This window comes from Sinohyriopsis cumingii, chromosome 2 (assembly GCF_028554795.1).
Source record: "Sinohyriopsis cumingii isolate HCF-2022 chromosome 2, ASM2855479v2, whole genome shotgun sequence".
NCBI classification, from domain to species: domain Eukaryota; kingdom Metazoa; phylum Mollusca; class Bivalvia; order Unionida; family Unionidae; genus Sinohyriopsis; species Sinohyriopsis cumingii.
This window is the reverse complement of record NC_142962.1, coordinates 138,474,263-138,493,000: the sequence shown is the minus strand read 5'-3', so window position 1 is coordinate 138,493,000 and position 18,738 is coordinate 138,474,263.

Sequence of the window (18,738 nt, the reverse complement as noted above, 5' to 3'; positions counted from 1 at the left end):
AACGAGGACCATTACGATGGCCAAAGTTAATATAGGCTGATCCTGGCAAGGAATTTCTTGGTGCAATATCATCTCTGATGAAAAAACATAATGTCAAAATTAGATGAGGACATACAGCAATTCATCGTGATCAGGCAATTGTTGAACGATTTCAATGAACACTTGCTGAGCGGTTATTTGGATATCAGTATGCGATGGAAATAGTTCAGAAACATATGAGATCTCGCAAATGTGTTGCAAGATTACCAAGTGTGATAGCTGCGTTAAATAATGAAATTACTCGAACAACTGCCATGAAACCCATTAATGCAATTACAAAATACACATAGCAGTACAACGACATGACTTTTCAAAACTACCAGTACTAGGTAATGTGTCTGTGAGATATTTATATGAACCTGGTGAACTTGAAGGTGGTAAAAAAAAGAGGAACTGATCCTATTTGGAGTATTACGACACATACAATTTCTAGCATGGTAAGATCCACGGGTAGACCTGCAAGATAAGACTAGATTCAACTGCTCCTCAACGTGGATTTGTACGTTAACAATTACAAGTAATTCATGAGAACACACAATTACCACCGCATTCACTTTTGTAAACTAGCACATCGACTGCGATTACATTCAAGACAGGTCAGCATCACATGTTCTCGTGTAAGACCAAAATTACTATTAATTCCCTCTGTCTGCGTGGGTTCGAGTCTCAGATTCTGCCAATGTGGGTATGTGAGAAAGCTTGCCAGATGCTTCTCGTGGGTCGGTGGTTCTTTCCGGACTTGTTCTCGGGTTCTTCCTCCACCATTAATACTGGCCGGCATGTATAGCCTATCTGAAAAATGGCGTAAAACACTACAACAACAACAACAACTATTAATTCTATCTACGGTAAATTTTCTTGGATTATTTTTTGAATATTGCCACAACATTACAGTGTTACAGCTCGCACAATGATTATTCTGTCGTTGTTTCAATGTAATGATAAATTCAGCATCGAGATCAAAGTCGCGTTTATTTTGTTATTGTTGTTGTTGTTGTTGTAGGGATTAACGCCATTTTTCAGCACACGATAGGCTATACATGGCGGCCAGTATTAATGGTGGAGGAAGAACACGGGAAAACCCCAGAAAGAACCACCGACCCACATGAAGCAACTGGCAAGCTTTCTCGCATACCCACATTGACTGAATCCGAGACCCGAACCCATATTTTTGTTGTCACTCTGTTTATAACTAATTGTTTTCTTATATATCATCGTTAGTTTCCTGAATTTGATCATTATTTTCTGTGAAGACTATGACAACCATACGCAAGTGAGATATTCTTCTGACTCGAGACACTGCAAGATAAATTAAATTTGACCATTCGATACGATCATCGACGATCCAAACATTTGTATCAGAGATGGTTAATCCTTGTGATGAATGAATCGTCATGGCCTATCCTAGGGTCCATGGAGTTTTGTCCATAGTTGACGCGCTCTCAATAACACTGACAGGCACTAAAACAAAATCATTTAATACAAGAATTTGTTTCTCTGACGAACCTGGTTAAACAACGGAGATATTTTGTCGTCGCGTATCTTCTGGTCGATAACACAGTGGTACGGTAGATCTGAAAATGTTTCTTTATGTAACATAAATAATTGTTGTTGAAGTGTATCACGAACTATCTTTCTACTTTCCACTATCAAATTATTTGGTCTCCATAAATTCCCAAAAAATTTGTTATTAGGAGTTTTTGAAATTATTTCACGCATTATTTCACACTGAATTTTATTCGGTTGTAGTCTAATTAATTTCTTAAACTCTCTTAATTCTGGAGCAAGCGCTGTATGATCATCGGTTATTTCTTCATAATAACCTACAAAATTCCTCAGCCATTTATGTGGAGACAATCCAACAAAAGGCGATGGTTGACCATGATCGCCACACATTATTACAGCAGTATTTTTTGTCAATAACCAATCAATAAATATTTTTAACGTTTCTAATGAAACGGTGCATATTTCATACCAAACAATACTCCTTGTAATATATTTCTCGCCCATTCGTTCATGAGTCCATTATCTCCCTTCTATGGAAAGAATTTGTGATAAGTGCATGATTTAATATTTCTTTCTTTCATTTCTCTTGCGAGTCTGTGTTTAGGGGCTAATACAACTATTTGTGAACAACTGTTGAAGAATAATTCAATAACACGAGTTCTTTTTACCACAACTACCTGTTAAATTGAGATAAACAGTCTTATTTCTGGTCACAGGATCAAATACAGATGGTGCAGATGACAATTTTGATATTTGATATTTTTGGTAAAAGATATCCTTAATTTCAACGTCGGCTGATTCAGAATAATTAAGAATATTCTCTTGTTTTATTCTCCATTCGCCCTATGATGCATAAGTGTCGATATGTAGTTGTTCTAGGAGTCCTGTATTTTTATTTTTTATTGATATAATAAAATGAATCCGTAGCGACTCTGACAGCAAACTCAGAAACTCTATTTATCATCTATAATAGATTTATCGAAACGTACGCGAGCATTGAAGATTTTAAATGAGGAAGCTGCGGTGACTCACCATCACTATAACTCACAACTGTACCTAATTTAGTTCCGTCTGATAAATTAACGTTACTGCGACTTATAAATGTCTTTCTATTCGTTGTATCAGCAATTATAAAATCTAGTTTAGCATCATCTATAATTAATCTTGTACAATGTCGTTTATGATCATATGACTCTCCCTGGGAGAATTTACCGATTATTTTTCTAGCAAGATCATTTACGATTTTATTCTCAAAATCAGTTTTATATCAGAATTTTCATTCTCAGAATATATCTTTTGCTGTGGTAACCAAACTTCTCTCTGCGGACGATATGATATAATTGCTTCACTTACAATCAGCGATATTAATAGTTTTACACCGAGCATATATCATAATAATACGGCTGATGCTCACATTTTTTTCTGAAAAATGTTTGCCAAACCAGACATAACAAATCGGATGAAGATTTTTGGAAAACTTAAATGACTCGATAAAAATGAATCCAGTCAAATCAAATGTGGTAATGGTCTATTTATTGATACTCTGGTCATCTCGTGCGTTGGATGTCCAAATCACTCAAAATACTTAGAACACTCTCCTATACCAAGAAAACTTAACGGATAACATGCAACCATATCAACCGAAATAACATCCTTATAACCGTATTTAGTATTCCATAATCCACCATGTCCGTATTCGACACAACTGTGTTGTATTTCTTCAAGAAAATCCAAACCTGTTGGATTCCACGAATTTTTCTCTCCAGGAAAACGAGCAGCACCTGACGGAAAGGTAAAATAACAACTCAGTAATTGTTCAGCATAGTCATGGGTATATTTCAACGCAATATTCTTCATTTATTCGTGGAAAGGTTCTGTACGATAAATATCTCCAATGGGTCGTACAAACTGATAATAGTTTCCATTATCTTTGAAACAGCCACAAAGATACAGGATAATTCTTATTTATTTCGTTAATAAAATCAAATATATCTCCTTGGTAAAATTTACCAATTCGATTTCGTGGAAATTTTGTTACTGCATTAGTCCACGCATACGCATTATGATCAATAATTTCAATCGAAGCTCCTTTCGATTTATACTTTGATTCCTATAAAATCTCTCCGGTTATTGTTTTTTTCCTTTCATTGGGAATTTTAATTTCTTTCCTAATTCAGCAACATCAATTATTCTAGCTCCTTTATCCGTGACTGATTCAGTCCATTTGTTTATTTTTTCACGTCGCTGATCTGTTAGTTTATTTCCACGTATCGCGTTTGTGAAATGTCCCGTTACTCGTTCGGCTACACAATTTATTTTCGAAAATTTCCTTGGTTTTAGATCATGAACGCTGGGTTTATCATTCAGCGGATAAATTCCAGAAATAAACGCGGTTACAGGATAGGCTATTTCATAATACGGTTTTGTCAATACATACAAGTCAACATTCCTGGTTAGGAAATTTTACTTAATACGGTGATTATTTCATTATGAAGGACAGGGTCACGTTTGTCACTGATAATCCAAATATCGTCTGCTTCTTTAATAATCTTTACTCTGAAAAATATCGTTAATTGTCGGGATAATTAATAATTGTCGTTGCTCCTTGGTCGTTCATTGCAGCATCGATAACATTGGCGTCGCGTATTTTAAATCTTGATGACACATGAGATGCATCATCGTTGCGAAATTCTTTCTTAGCAGTACGAACACTTTTAATCAGAGTTCCCGTCGGATTAACCAGAGGTCGTCTTCGCGGGTCAGGGGTTCTTCTGTCGAGATTGAATCTATATACAGAAGGTTTAATCTTAATCGCTGATAATATCTTAAATTCCTCCATATATATATATATATATATATATATATATATATATATATATATATATATATGTATATATATATATATGTATATATGTATATATATATATGTATGTATATATATATATATATATATATATATATATATATATATATATATATATATATATATATATATACACATATAGATATACATATATACATATATATACATATATATACATACATATACATACATATATACATATATATATATATAGATACATAGATAGATAGACCGATTGATTCAAACAAAGAATAAATGCAAATGACTTAAGATAGGCTCTACAACTCTTTGTAATAAATGTTGCGTAAACGAATTCTGTGGACTTCACTTACAAAGTGTACTTAGAGGGAGTTTACGACCTAAGCCGTTTTTGAAATGTGATGTTGGGGTTAGAGGTAAAACACAGTTGTGTGTGCAATGTGGTCGTAAAAATACAGAGAGCTGAAAAGATATTATGATAAAAAAGTAATACTGATAATAATGACAAGGTTAAAAGAAATGCAGAAGATTATATCGCTAGATATTCAAAAAGAATTGTTTAGACAAATAATTTTATATATAAATGGAGCAAAAAGAATTTGTAACAGATCCTATCATCAAGAATTAAGAGACATTTCGTGATGGTGTAATCAGGAACTGTCGACTAAAAAAACCAGTTGGTAATGTCACTAATACTGGTTACCACATATTCAGTATCGGGGGAATAAAATATATCTTTGTCATAAATTGGTGTACGAATGATTCCGGGTGATAATCGAAGACGGTCTTGTGATCGATCATATTAATGGAGAAAAACTCAATAACTCTTTAGATAATTTACGAGCCATTAGTCCGAGCCAAATTGTAAATTTGGAAATACTGGCCGTAGTAGTAAGATCGCCAGAGCAGTTGTATCCAGAAATGTAGAAACTGGTGGATAAATAATATTTAAATCAATGAATGCATTAAATATAATTAAGATTATGTGTTGTGCCGTCCTTAAAATTAAAATTGTATACACGATGTAAATAGCTTAATACAATAAATATGTAAATATGTTTTTTAAATATAGATATTATATAATATATAATGAATTACGAATAAATGAATGATATTATTTCTGCATTTAAAAAATTGAAACATGACGTCATAAAAATTCAGCTTGATCCAGCAACAAATATTTGTGATTTTGAATCTTAGTAAACACAAAAATTGGAAGATATATATACACTACGAGTGGAGTATAGACTTATAAACAAATCCAACAGTGCATGTTCCAATCTTTGGCTTCGGTCAAAGATACAGAATTTTAAAAAATTGTATCTCTCTCACGCGCGATTGAGATATTAGAGCAGAATTAGCTGACGAATATGAGAAGAAGAAAATTATTAACACGCGAGTGAGGCAGCTGAAAAGGTTTATGTCAGACCGTGAAAATGATGACAAAACTATTAATGAAAGTGAAACTGAATATAGTAAAGGATATTTTGAAAGTGAAAGTAGTGAAAATGAAAGTTATGGCAACTGGGGTCCCTGTCGTGGCTAGATTTATCGTTGACTTTGTCAATTTATCTTTCTTATTCTGTTATTATGTAATTTTTTTATTATTACAATTTCGTATAATTATTACCTCATCAAATCTGATTTTCTTTATTTATAAACTATTTACCGAAAATCAGTAAAAACATACATTCTGTTTTAATCTCACGAGCGTGAAGATTTATGATTTTACGTAGAGATTTATATTAAGAATATCTTGTCTTATATCAAGTAAGTGTTCGCTCTAGTCAGTAGGTTTTAGATTTATTCTTGATAACAGCGGATTATGACAAAATACACAATTTACAATTCCTGGTGAAATATGTCTGCCGCCACCGTCAGGATCATTGTTATGTTTGAAAATTATTGATGGTGGAGGTGTTTTTTCAATGACTCAACAATTTGTGGAACATATTCATTGATAATGATGTTGATTTTTCTTTTTGGTTCTTCGGTTTCAAATCCTGGTATTACAAACGTTGGTAATTCTGCTTCAGTTAATCTATAATAATTGAGAAATATTTCTTCATAAGTTTCTTTTCTATTATATTGTGGTATTGCAATCTCTGCCTTAGTTATACGCTCAACAGTTTTTTTATTTATATAGTCAAGGTCTGATACAACTTGATTTAAATCTTGTATTGTTTCAATGATTTTCTTGTTAGATCGTCATTAGGATACTCAAAAATATAATTTTTAAATAGATTTACTAATGATGCAGTTATATGTTCATTTCTAATTTTGTTAGTTAATGATTTGAATATTTCTTCATTAACAGCATAAAATCTTTCAACTGATCTGATTAAACCAGAAAAATATAAATATTGAAATTAGGATGTACTGGAGATTTTTCTTCTCGATATTTTGGAGTTGGTATAAAATATTTTTACATTTGTGAGGAATTCATTTAAGTTTGGTTTTGGTGGTTTTTAATAATCTGGCGGAATTTCAGACCAACCTAAAACCGACCGGATTGACAATTGATAAATATCTACAACATAATCTTGCGAATATATTTCTATCGCAGCCGATAAAGTTGGTTCGTGAACGGTGATAGCTATTTTTGATTCTTTTTCAGTTATAGATTTGATTCTGCGCTGGAAATCATCACTGATTTGTTAAATCTGATGATTACCTATTGGAATTCTGAGAACTTGCCAATCGGGAGTTCCATCATCTTTATTTTAGTATGAAAATAAAAGTGAATTTTTTTGCTGACAATCCACCGAATGATTTTGATCTGATACTTGGCCAGTTGTAATAAACTCGTAATTGTGCTAGTACTATTTCTTTCGCTCGAATTGCTGTTGGAAATTTAACACTAAATTCTGGATTTGTTGAGCTTACTGATATCATCGTAGCTTTTATGGAGTTGTCTTAAGACAATCTGATGAAGTTGATCGTTCGGAGTTGATATTATTATTTAAATCCTGATTTTCTAAATTAGGCGTGGATTCTATCAGTCATTTCTTCCTTGTAGATTTTAGTCATCTCCATGAACTCAAAATCTGATATTGTTCCATCACTAAGCTTGTTGATAATAACGAGGATAATTTGGAGCATGCTAATGTCACTGCACACAGTTTTACTGTGTGCTCTTCTAATTTTGTACACGTGCATATTTTTTTTGCGATGATATTAAGAAGACCAGCAGTTGTTGTTGCAGCTGAAACACAAATTGTTGCAATTGCTGTTGCCATCACTAACGATTTTGTTATCATCGATAATAAAATACCAGTTTCAGCAATAAAAGCAGACGCCGAATGCACAATTATGTCAACAACAACTACACGTCTGCAACATTGTTTTACTTTTACTGTATATTCATGAACGATATTTTCTAGTTTTGTTTGCCATTCACAAGGCTTGATTATATCTGTAATGTTGCTCTGTATGTTGAACGTTGATCGGAATGTTCATTATATTTTAATTAGGTGGGAATTTGGCGACTAATTCAAGATACCAATAATAAATCAAGCCAATTTTTTTTTTCTTCGGGTTCCACAATAAATGTTTCCTCGTCGTTTTGCTCCAACATCAATAACATAAATCCAGGAGATCCACCTGACGCAGTCAGTAGATAACGCCGTGAAATTGTGGTGGATATTGAAAATGTAACAAGTACTGAGAGCCTGTATATACCGGTAACCTCAGCGCCATGTTTGAAAGATTTATTAAGTCGTGACCATAATGCTTGTCCAGACGCTACTGTATATACTACATTGTCGGTAATTATTTATGTCAAAGAGTTTAATATCGACGGCTAGTAGTTTTCCAAAAAAAATCATCAACAATCCCATGTATTCTTTAACGAAAACCTAAAAATGTGTTCACATGAATATTTATGTTTCTACGAAACTCATGAACAATTGTACATGATAAGAATAATAATTTCTAAAGGAAGTCATTTCATTATTAACTGAAACTAACGGGTTCATCATTGGAAAGATGTATTTTTTCGTTACAGTCTTTGTCTGATTCTGGTTCTCCAAGACCAGTAATTTTATTATTAGGCTTATTGAGAGAACCAGTCGTTGCATCACAGGATTTCTCTACTCGACCACGAATACTTTATAAAACCGTTGACATAATAACACTAGGTTTAATTTTTCCATTACTATCAAACACATCTATGCTATTTTCAGTTACTCCATTAATTTTGACGATAATATCTTCCAGTGAAAGAGTGCTTGTTTTTAATTTACCTTGCTTATCTTGAAAAACAGCCACTTTTGATATACGTTTGCAAGGTTTAATAATTCAGATATTTCATCATTAATCTGTTTACTTAAATTTTCATGAGTCGGTTTTTTAATTTTGTTTAGATGAAGACCTTCCGTAAATATCTACCATTATACTTTAAGATCTGTTTAAAACGACACGCCTACTTGTATAATCGTGCACGACTTTATGAGGTGGTAATGTTGATGACAACACAGTGTCGAATGCAGAAATTACTTCAAGGCCACATATTGGCGGATCGGTTATTGTTTGTGCTGGTAATGTTGAATACCAGACTGGAGTTTTATTGTGTTTACGTAATTTAAAAATTCTTTTGTTGGATCCAACCCATACGAATATATAAAAAAATAATTTCACGTGGATCAATCGCGTATGTCACCCATTGAGTACCAGGACCAGAACTATTATCGAGATTAATAATACCAGTTTCAAAATTGTACGATTGTTTTTTTAACTGATCGCGAATAAAAACACATCTGAAAATTTTTGCATTCAATTTTTAGCAGCATCAAGTAAATCAAAATTTGACATCGGAAGAATTAACGAACTTTTTCTGGATGTCTCAGACCTTTTCCATATCGATAATCAGTTCCTGTTAATCTTAGACCCGGACCGCGTCTTTCTTAAATCCTTGTCCTGCTGCTTTCTTTAATGCCATCTCAGCCCGGTTTCAACAGCACCAAGTGCAGCTGCTTTTTCAACAGCTGGGGCTTCAGCAGCTATTACTGCTGGTATAGCTGCAAGAAGTGGAAATATACCACCAGTCTTGATTGAGTCTTTAACTGCACCACCAGAAAGATTGAGTTTAACGCCTGGTTTTCATTGTTTGGCGTTATTGAAATGTCTTCGTTGACGTTCTGACAATGACCGTCTGTGATTTGAGCTTTTCTTGGTGATATTTTTATTCCACAGTTCTTTGCTGAATTTGATTGTAGCTTATAAATCTGACCAGGAGTCAGACTAACACTAACATGACATTTTTATAAGTAATATGTTATTTTCAACTGAGATGTTATATGTTTTCTATCGGTGCGTCAATAACTCGCATTCGTCCGCCAGTGCCTTCAAGTAACATTGCTTTGTCGCTGAGTATAACTGCAATTGCTCGGAAATTAGCACCAAGGAGGGGGGGTTACACGAGCTCGATAGTGAATATCAACAACAGATTGTTTGAATACATATACATGCTCCAATGAAAAATTATAGATTGGATACAGTGTAGTAAAATCCCGTGATATTTGTAAACCAGTATCCATATTTTGATCACGTCCAATAAATGTCATTAAATGATGATATGCACGTGCTACATGATTTCGGTCAAAATTTAACAATACACCTTCAGATTGTTCTTGGTGTAAAATATCATTTGGCTACGTAGTTGTGAATCTAGTCGATTAGTATTTTGTAAAGCGATAAATATATGCCTCGCTGCAGAAACCCCTTGTTGCGATGCAATATGCCATGTAAATAACCCGGCAACATTACTTTGAGTGCTATCTGTGGTCATTGTCAACCATGATAGCAATGATTTTCCACCTGAATTCATAAAACTAATTAACTTTTCTTCTTCAGCAATTGTTGGAGTCATTACTGTCATCCACAGTAAAAGTTTTGTTAGTCTTACGATACGATTGACAACTGCATCAGGACGCCAGATTGCATCATTGTCAGTGGCTTTTCTTACAAGTACAACTGTATGTTTAGCTCCAAAGATAACTTTTCTGACATTTCTACAGAATCCAAATATATGTGATAGTGGAATTGGGCATGAAAAACCTTCTTCGTCATTTAACATTGATCGACGTGTAGCAAAGCCTAAGTTGAAATTTTCGTTCATCGATACAACTGCGTCCCCAGCTGCATTTAGTGTTACGTTTCTGTGTTCTGGATGTATCTATAGCAAACATCATTGATGGGCCGGCTGATCTTGTATTACACAATACATATAAATATCTTGCAAGACCAACTAGCAACATCAACGATTTTTTTAATTGTTTCAATATTTTTTCCGTCAATTATGTACGTAGCGCTATCAAACAACGCCACAATACCATTGTTAACAAAACCAGCTATATCACCAATTGCAACTCCTGTACCATCATCTTGCAAATTTCAAACTTCTACTTCAATAAACGCTTTAGCAGGTAAAAAATATCTGCTTGTATCTTGACCTTGTAATTCAATTCGACCACGTTGATCTGGTTGTCGTGCGTCATAAGAATAATACTGATAATCGCGTATAGATTCATCTTTAAGAACTGGTGCGTCCATATCAAACGCTGGATCTGATATACGCCTGAACATTTTATTATAACTATCTTAGTCTAACACGAAGACCACTTCCTGCGATTACACTTGCTGTTATATTTTTTTTTTCTTCTCTTGGTATAATTTTATTAGTCAATTTTACATTAGTCAATTTTGCTAATTTTTCATTATCAACCAATTCTTCTAATTTTTTTTATAATCAACCAACTCTGCTAGTTGCTTACAGTTCCAATAGGCATAATATATTTTTATTCATTTTGTTAAATAACAATATTTCAACTTAACCCGATTTCGGCATTCCCAGCTTTCATCGCTTTTCAGCCAACGAAAATTGAAAACATGTCCATTTCTTTTGTGAGAATTTGAATTTATAAGAGAAAAGACATCAGAGTATGTAAAGTCTGACTAAAACATTATGACTTTACTTTGTAGAAAAGCGTCGTTATTTCAGTTGTCATTTGTGTGAAATATTCCTGAAAATTTTACTTTCATAACGATTTTAGTCGACATCAAAACACGCCACAGACCGCTTTTAGTTAGGCTGTAAGACCTTGACGCCCACAACATCAATATCAGGGTCGAGGTCTTACATGTAGGACTACCTCTGCCCCCCCCCCCCATGTTTCTTGCACAAATATTATATTTAATTTATCAGACTTGTACTATATATATATATATATATATATATATATATATATATATATATATATATATATATATATATATATATACACACACACACACACTCGTGTGTAAATGCAGGTGGTCTGAAGATGGAGAAAATACCAACATTCTTCCACATTTGTTCAAAGACAATCTAATGTTCAGCAGGTACAAAGAGGAAGACATTCCTCATCGCCAACTGGAAAGACCCCTCAACAAGTGTCAAGGAAACAATTACTAAAGGTATCCAGTTCTTAAGATCATGAAATAAGTATATGAGCATATTTTGATATCAGTATACACATACAATAATTATAATCTTAAACTTGACTTCAGGACATGTCACTTTTACATTCATCACATGAATAAGAAGAGAAAGAAGAAATTAAGAATAAAGATTTAATTTTCTTCATTACTAACAGCATTTGTTTTAAAAAATCTGGTTTTGGAGGATGCCTCTTGAATGGTGTAATCAACATACAAAAAATAAGATGGTTGGTAACATTTTGAAAATCAGCGTTGCACTTTATTTTGTACTTTTCCAGCTGATATTAATACTATTTTTATGAGATGTTTTGTCTCATAAACTCTTGGTCAAGCTGTTTTCAAGACCCAAAGGAGAGAGAGAGAGAGAGAGAGAGAGGGGGAGTTTAGTCCTCTTGAAAGAGGTGTCACTTGACGATGAAGATGTGGTTACATCTGGGAAATTGGTTGGCGAGAGGTACTTGTGATGCTGCAAAGACAGAAGCCTGTTTGAGTTTCTGGTGAATAATCTTTATTGAAATACTCAATATATAAAATAACATTCCAATATCAAACTACATAAGCTTAAATTACGGATATAAGAGATACATAATAAAACTACGATATTCTTTCACTTACCAACATCATACGTTGCATAATTTCTGCCTTTTAGAATATAACAGAGATAATTAAATCTCGAATAAATTCACGATAGCTAAAGAATCTAAAATTCAATATTTCAGACTAATACCGTAATTGAAATATATTTTACTGAATTTATTCTAAAATGTCAACATATTTAACTCTATTATTTAAAGAGCATTTTATTTCTAAATTAACTATTACTGAGTATGAAGTTGGTAGGCGAACGTTGCATTTTACTATAATCAATAATATAATTATAAGTAAATATAAGTTCTTCAAACAATTAAACTTTCCAATACATATATTAAAGAATAGTAAAGAAATATTAAAATAATCTAATGTTGAAACGTACTGATGTTAGATTAACATCTTAACACTAAAATTTTTATAACACTAAAACTCCTTATACTATATGAAAAATTGTACATAGCCGATAATCTTACCTGTAAAGACAGAAGCCTATTTGAGTTTCTGGCGAATAACTGGCGTGCCCGTGGGCTGGGGCTTTTTATATCAATTTCTTACGACCAAGCCAAATATGGACATGTGCCTAGCTCTTGTGTTCGCCAGAATCTCAAGGTGAGGTTTCATAGTCTCTTACAGATTATCGTCTGGGTCTATGTACGTCACTACGTAGGTAATTCTGCAAGATCATCTCATTTACTCATCTAGAAAAGTCTTTAGAATTCGTCTAGTTCATCTATTTACGCAAATTCCCGAATATTTTTTTGCTGACTTTAAGATACAAGGGAAATGCATGTATAAGACGGTTTTGTATTTGTTCATAAGGGCGCAATCTTTGTTAAATAGTATATAATTGTAATACCGAAATAAATGGATTTAATCTCAATATATTTTAATAGAAAATTACTTTCAATATAATTTAATCAAAACTTACTTTTAATACAATTTAGAGAAAATTTCAATCTTATTACTTGTACTAAAAAAGTCTGTCGTAATAATATTATGTACACATGCCGGTATTTGATTTTATTCAGGATCCTACCTTGTCGAGAATACAGCGGTCAGAGGAAGAAACAAATTTTTCTGAACACATGTTTTAGAAGCAGGAGGAGTACCAACCACTAGAGTGAATCCATTTTGGAATGATTGTGCTAACGAGCTAAACACTGGTTTTCTTCACACACTTGTAGAGTCTTGATGTTGTTTCCTTAATGTCAGATAACTACTGAGTATTCTGAATACATATTCTGAGATGACTGCTTACTTTTAAATTATCAATGGTTTAACTTAATTGCCATATTATTTATATATTTATTGGCTTGTATGTTCTTGGCTTCTTTTTTTATGCAGATATCCATTTAGGTTCGACAATGCTGAAAATCCTCATAATTATTTTCCTTTTGTTCTTGTGTGATGATGATAATATGAACAAATGATATATCCATAATTGTGTGTGTGTGTGTGTGTGTGTGTGTGTGTGTGTAGTATTCTAACATATTATTAAATAATTTTAAATAGATGTGAGTGGAGTATGATTATATTTTATATGGTAGAACATGGAGATATATTGTATTATAATATTCAGACCTCATCATAAAAGACAGGTGTGTTAATAATGGTTCATTTTTCCATAGTTGGTTGTTGTTGTTGTTGTTGTAGAGTTTAACGCCATTCTTCAGCACACGATAGGCTATACATGGCGGCCAGTATTAATGGTGGAGGAAGAACCATGGAAAACTACGGAAAGAACCACAGACCCACGAGAAGCTACTGGCAAGCTTTCTTACATACCCACATTGGCCGAATCTGAGACTCGAACCCAGAGGTGAGATGGCTGTGATCTGTAAAGGTGAGCGCTTTAGACCACTCGGGGGCCCCTCCATGTTGGTACTTGTGATGTTGAAAGACTATTGGAAATCAGTGATTGCCTAAAGTATGTTACTTTTAATAACCGGTTTGAGTGAAAACATTATGACAGCTTGTACAGATTACATGAAATTTATTGAACAGTAGTAATTTATTATTCAAATTCATTACCATAATTCAGGTGTGATGTATCGCAGCAGATACTGAAATGTAAAGAATATTTTTCCAGTTGGAACTACACAAGGAATACAGATAGACTTTTTCCTTGACAAAAGAGATACAAACTGATGCTGTTCTTCCAGTTATTGCAAAGCAGTAAGTTTTCAGTCAAAGCACTTTACCAAAATATTAACTATTTTTTCTGAAGGTTTTAGTTTCAGTTTTTCTGCACGATCATGAATTAAGAAAACATTGTGGGATAGTTACAATATTTAGTCAGTAACATCATTGACATTTCAATAGCCTACACATCCAGCAACCTACCACCATTGGTCAAGGTCACAGTCACTTTTAATAATGGGACCGTTCCAGGGGCCTAGAGGTTAGATCATCCACATTGGATTCAATAGGTTGCGGGTTCGAACCCTGGCCGAGTCATACCAAAGACTTGTAACAATGGTACTAACAGCTGCCTCACTTGTTGCACAGTATTAAGTTGTTATTGTGAGGACTAGTTGGCCTGGTGTCAAGATAATGTGATAGAGTGGGGCATGATGCTGCAGACAGCAGTGCTAGACATCACTATAAACGGCCACACTGCAGATATCGTAGTGATATGACTAAAATTGTAAAAGCTACATTAAAAATCCAAGCACACAAACACGCACACTTTTAAAATGGATATTTCTGATAAGCATATGGCAGGTGATATTCAATTCCTTAGAAACTTTTGTGAAATAAACCCAATTTATTTTCAGTACTGTAATCAAATTATTTTTATAGCGCGTCTTCTCATTACTGGAGTTTTATTAATATCCCACACATTACCATAGAGCAGCAGTCAGGTGCAGAAATATTGATTGATGTTTTTAAGACAAAGGTTTGTTGCTGGGGATATTTCAAACCAAGACAGAGTAGAATTATTGCAGTGTGTGCTATATATTGATGCAGCCACAGTTGCTGAAACAATACTGCAAATCAAAAGTATCAAAATGGCAGTAAAGAATTCCATTTTAATGGATATTGAAAAAAGTGTGTTAGATCTGACAACAGTTATCTATTTTAAAAGAATATCCAGAATTAAAAGAGTTTGATTTTCACAAATTAGTGGCCAAAATAGCAACATGTCAGCCATTTCTTCTGGAGAGCATTCTGGCTGTTTCAGTGCCAATAAGCAGAGTTGGTAGTATTAAATTAATACAAGACCTGATTCCACGCCTTGGACTTGTCTACAGCCTTCAAATGTCTTACAGATTTCACGAACTCCCTTGACTTCAAAGGGTACTGACAATTGCCTACTGGATGAATGTCTTCATGAAAAAGTGATTATCGTTTTGGTATTTTCTTGTTTACTTGTTGCAGTTTCCCTAAAAAGTTCATTTATTAAATCCATAGTGTTACATGTTGCATACCTTTTTGCACTTACAGATTGTGTTATTGTTATACATTAACATGTGCATTAACAAAGGATTTCTTGACCAGTCAAAAAGAAGTATTATTTGGTACCATTTTAAGATTTACTTCATATATATCTTTCTAATATTAGAGAAAACTAAAAGTAATTAGTTCAAAAGTGATTAAAACATAGATGAGTGAAAATTTATTATTTTCATTTGGTCTGAATTTTTCACTTTGAATAACTTCATCTTCAATGTTCCATTTAATCTGGATTAGTTTTTCTGCTATTTCTGCTTGTAACTGTAAATATGTAACAAATAGTACTATTGGGTTTCTTCTTTTCACAGAAAATAAAGAAAAAGAAAATTGTATTCTTATAGGACCACAATTCCATTTTTTCCTTGTCATACTTGCAATAGCTACGTGATCGTTTTATTATTGTACTTTGATAATTATCTGCTTCAGAATTAATTTTAGCTAATGTTAGGAAAAAAATCACATAATCATGATGTTTACATTTGAGTGTACAAATAATTGCAAAATGCAAGAGAAATATTTAAACTCAGATTGGGACTTGCTTATATAGTATGATGAATTTAAGTGATGGCTTTAAGAACAAAAGCATTTCATTGCTCAAGTTTCTTTTAGTGGTTGATAATATAAGGCAACATTAAAACGGCATCTGTTTTGAATTTTTTTAAAGTAAAATTACAAGATTATTTCTATACCTGTTTTAATTGTTTTGTGGGGTTGTCATCTAAGTCTGCCTATTAAAAGGCAGGAAATGTTGAATAACTGCATGTGAAAACATTTTCATTTATAATTTATTGTTTCTTTTTTTTAGTTTTCTTCCATATGACAGACATTCCCTTTGCCCTGTATGACAACAGTATTATGCATTTGGAAAGTGCTGGTCTAATTTTCCATATTTCATTGGCATATTAATTTTGTACAAAGATGTCATAATTTTGTTGTCACTGGTTGGAGAGTCCTGCTTGGCATTACAAAGTGATGTTTGCCTACTAACTGAAGGTTAGCAATACATTATTATTTTACCGATGAAATAATAGTTACAGGTTGATGAGACACAATAGGTCTTTATAAATATTAGTTTGTTTGGTAAAATATGCAAAATGACTGGATGGTTTTTACTTTGATAAAAAAAAATTACCCTTGAGTAATTGAGTGGTATTTTAATACTGTTTAGCATGTCAAACATATTTTCTTGATACATTGATAACAGTGACATAATGTGATGCAAGTATTGTTTTTGTCACCGAGTATTTTTTGTTTCTGATTACAGATCAAAAGACTGCAGACTTTATATTGGACATGCTAACATATTTTGCTCCTTTCTCATTGTTTTACTTAATGTTTGAAAACATATTATAGATTTATTCCTTGTACTATCAACATTCATTATAACTTAACATTATAAAAGTTCATTGGAAGTCATGTTTTTTCTTCTAAGAACCTATACAGGAATCGTCCTGGCTTTTAAAAAGTTGTCCAAAAAAGTCGCCAACGTCAATATTTTGTTGCCAATTTTCAACTTTTTTTGCCAAAACAAGAAGTGAATATTTTTCTCAGTTAATGACATTTTTATACTAAAACCCTTTGCAATATAAGGTAAGTGACGTATCATGCGACCGTCGGTTATATGCATTCAGTAATTAAATCCCCCCTCCCAATTTTAGGGCATGCTTCAAAAAGTACATCTTCGTCAACCAGGAGTTCAGAAATTTATTTTTGCCGCGCTTTACATGCTTTGCTTGCAGTGAATTGCTTCATAAATCCCACGAATGATCAATGCTGTAGATTTTGTTCTCGACAAGCAAAGTAGTATCTCCATACCCACAATGAAACTTAGATCAGTCAACACCTGGTATTAATGTACCGTATATATAAGCATTAATTACCATCATTAAATTAAAGGAAGGCATGAAGAAATGTATCACAGAGCATATGTGCCCCCCCCCCCCCACTAATTCGGAATAAATATGTTATTTAGCAAGCAGTGGTATATTCATATATGAGTTAACAATAAGAAAATAAGGCGGGATATAAAATATGGGAAATAGTTATAACATGTATGGTCTGGAAAAAGTATCGAGTTCCTAGTAAACAGAACTACATTCTTTTGACATAAAATGAAATTAAAAAATATAAAGATTTTAAAACTTACAAACAATTAAATCTGACAATAAATTAAATATAACAACAGTGAGGAGCTGACAAAGAAGAAATTAGTGATGTCTTTAGAGGTTTTCCACTGAATGAGCAAAAGTATGCAGATGTTTCTCTATTGAACAAATATGAACCAGCTGTGGAAGAAATATACACGGTTGGTGGCGAAGTGAAATGGCCAGTATACATTGGGGGTAATCAGCTTACCAGAGAGCGGTTTGCTGGTGGCAAAGCACTTAGATCTGGTTGCTTCATCGAAATAGAGAAACTGAATTACCTTTACCCTATTACATTTTAAATGTGGCATACTGCCATGAATTTTTTGACTGTAATGTTTAAGTGCTTGTACAAGGAGGAGTCTCTTGACGATGACACAATGAATGCAGAAAGAATTTGTTTAAGTACAAAAACAGTCGATGCATAAGTTTTACTGTTAGTGGTTTCATTTTTTGTCTTAGCGAGTAACATCATAATAGCATCGATCTCATCGATAAGGCTTCTTAGCAATCAGACAGCAGGATCTTTACCTCTATAAATCTTTATTAGGTTTTGAGAAAGATGTATTAGCAGCACATACGACCTTGTAAGCTTCTCCGCAAGGAATATGCTCTTGTATTTTTCTTGTCAAAGATGTATCAGTGTTTATTTCTGCTCCTTGCATTGTAAGTAAAATATAC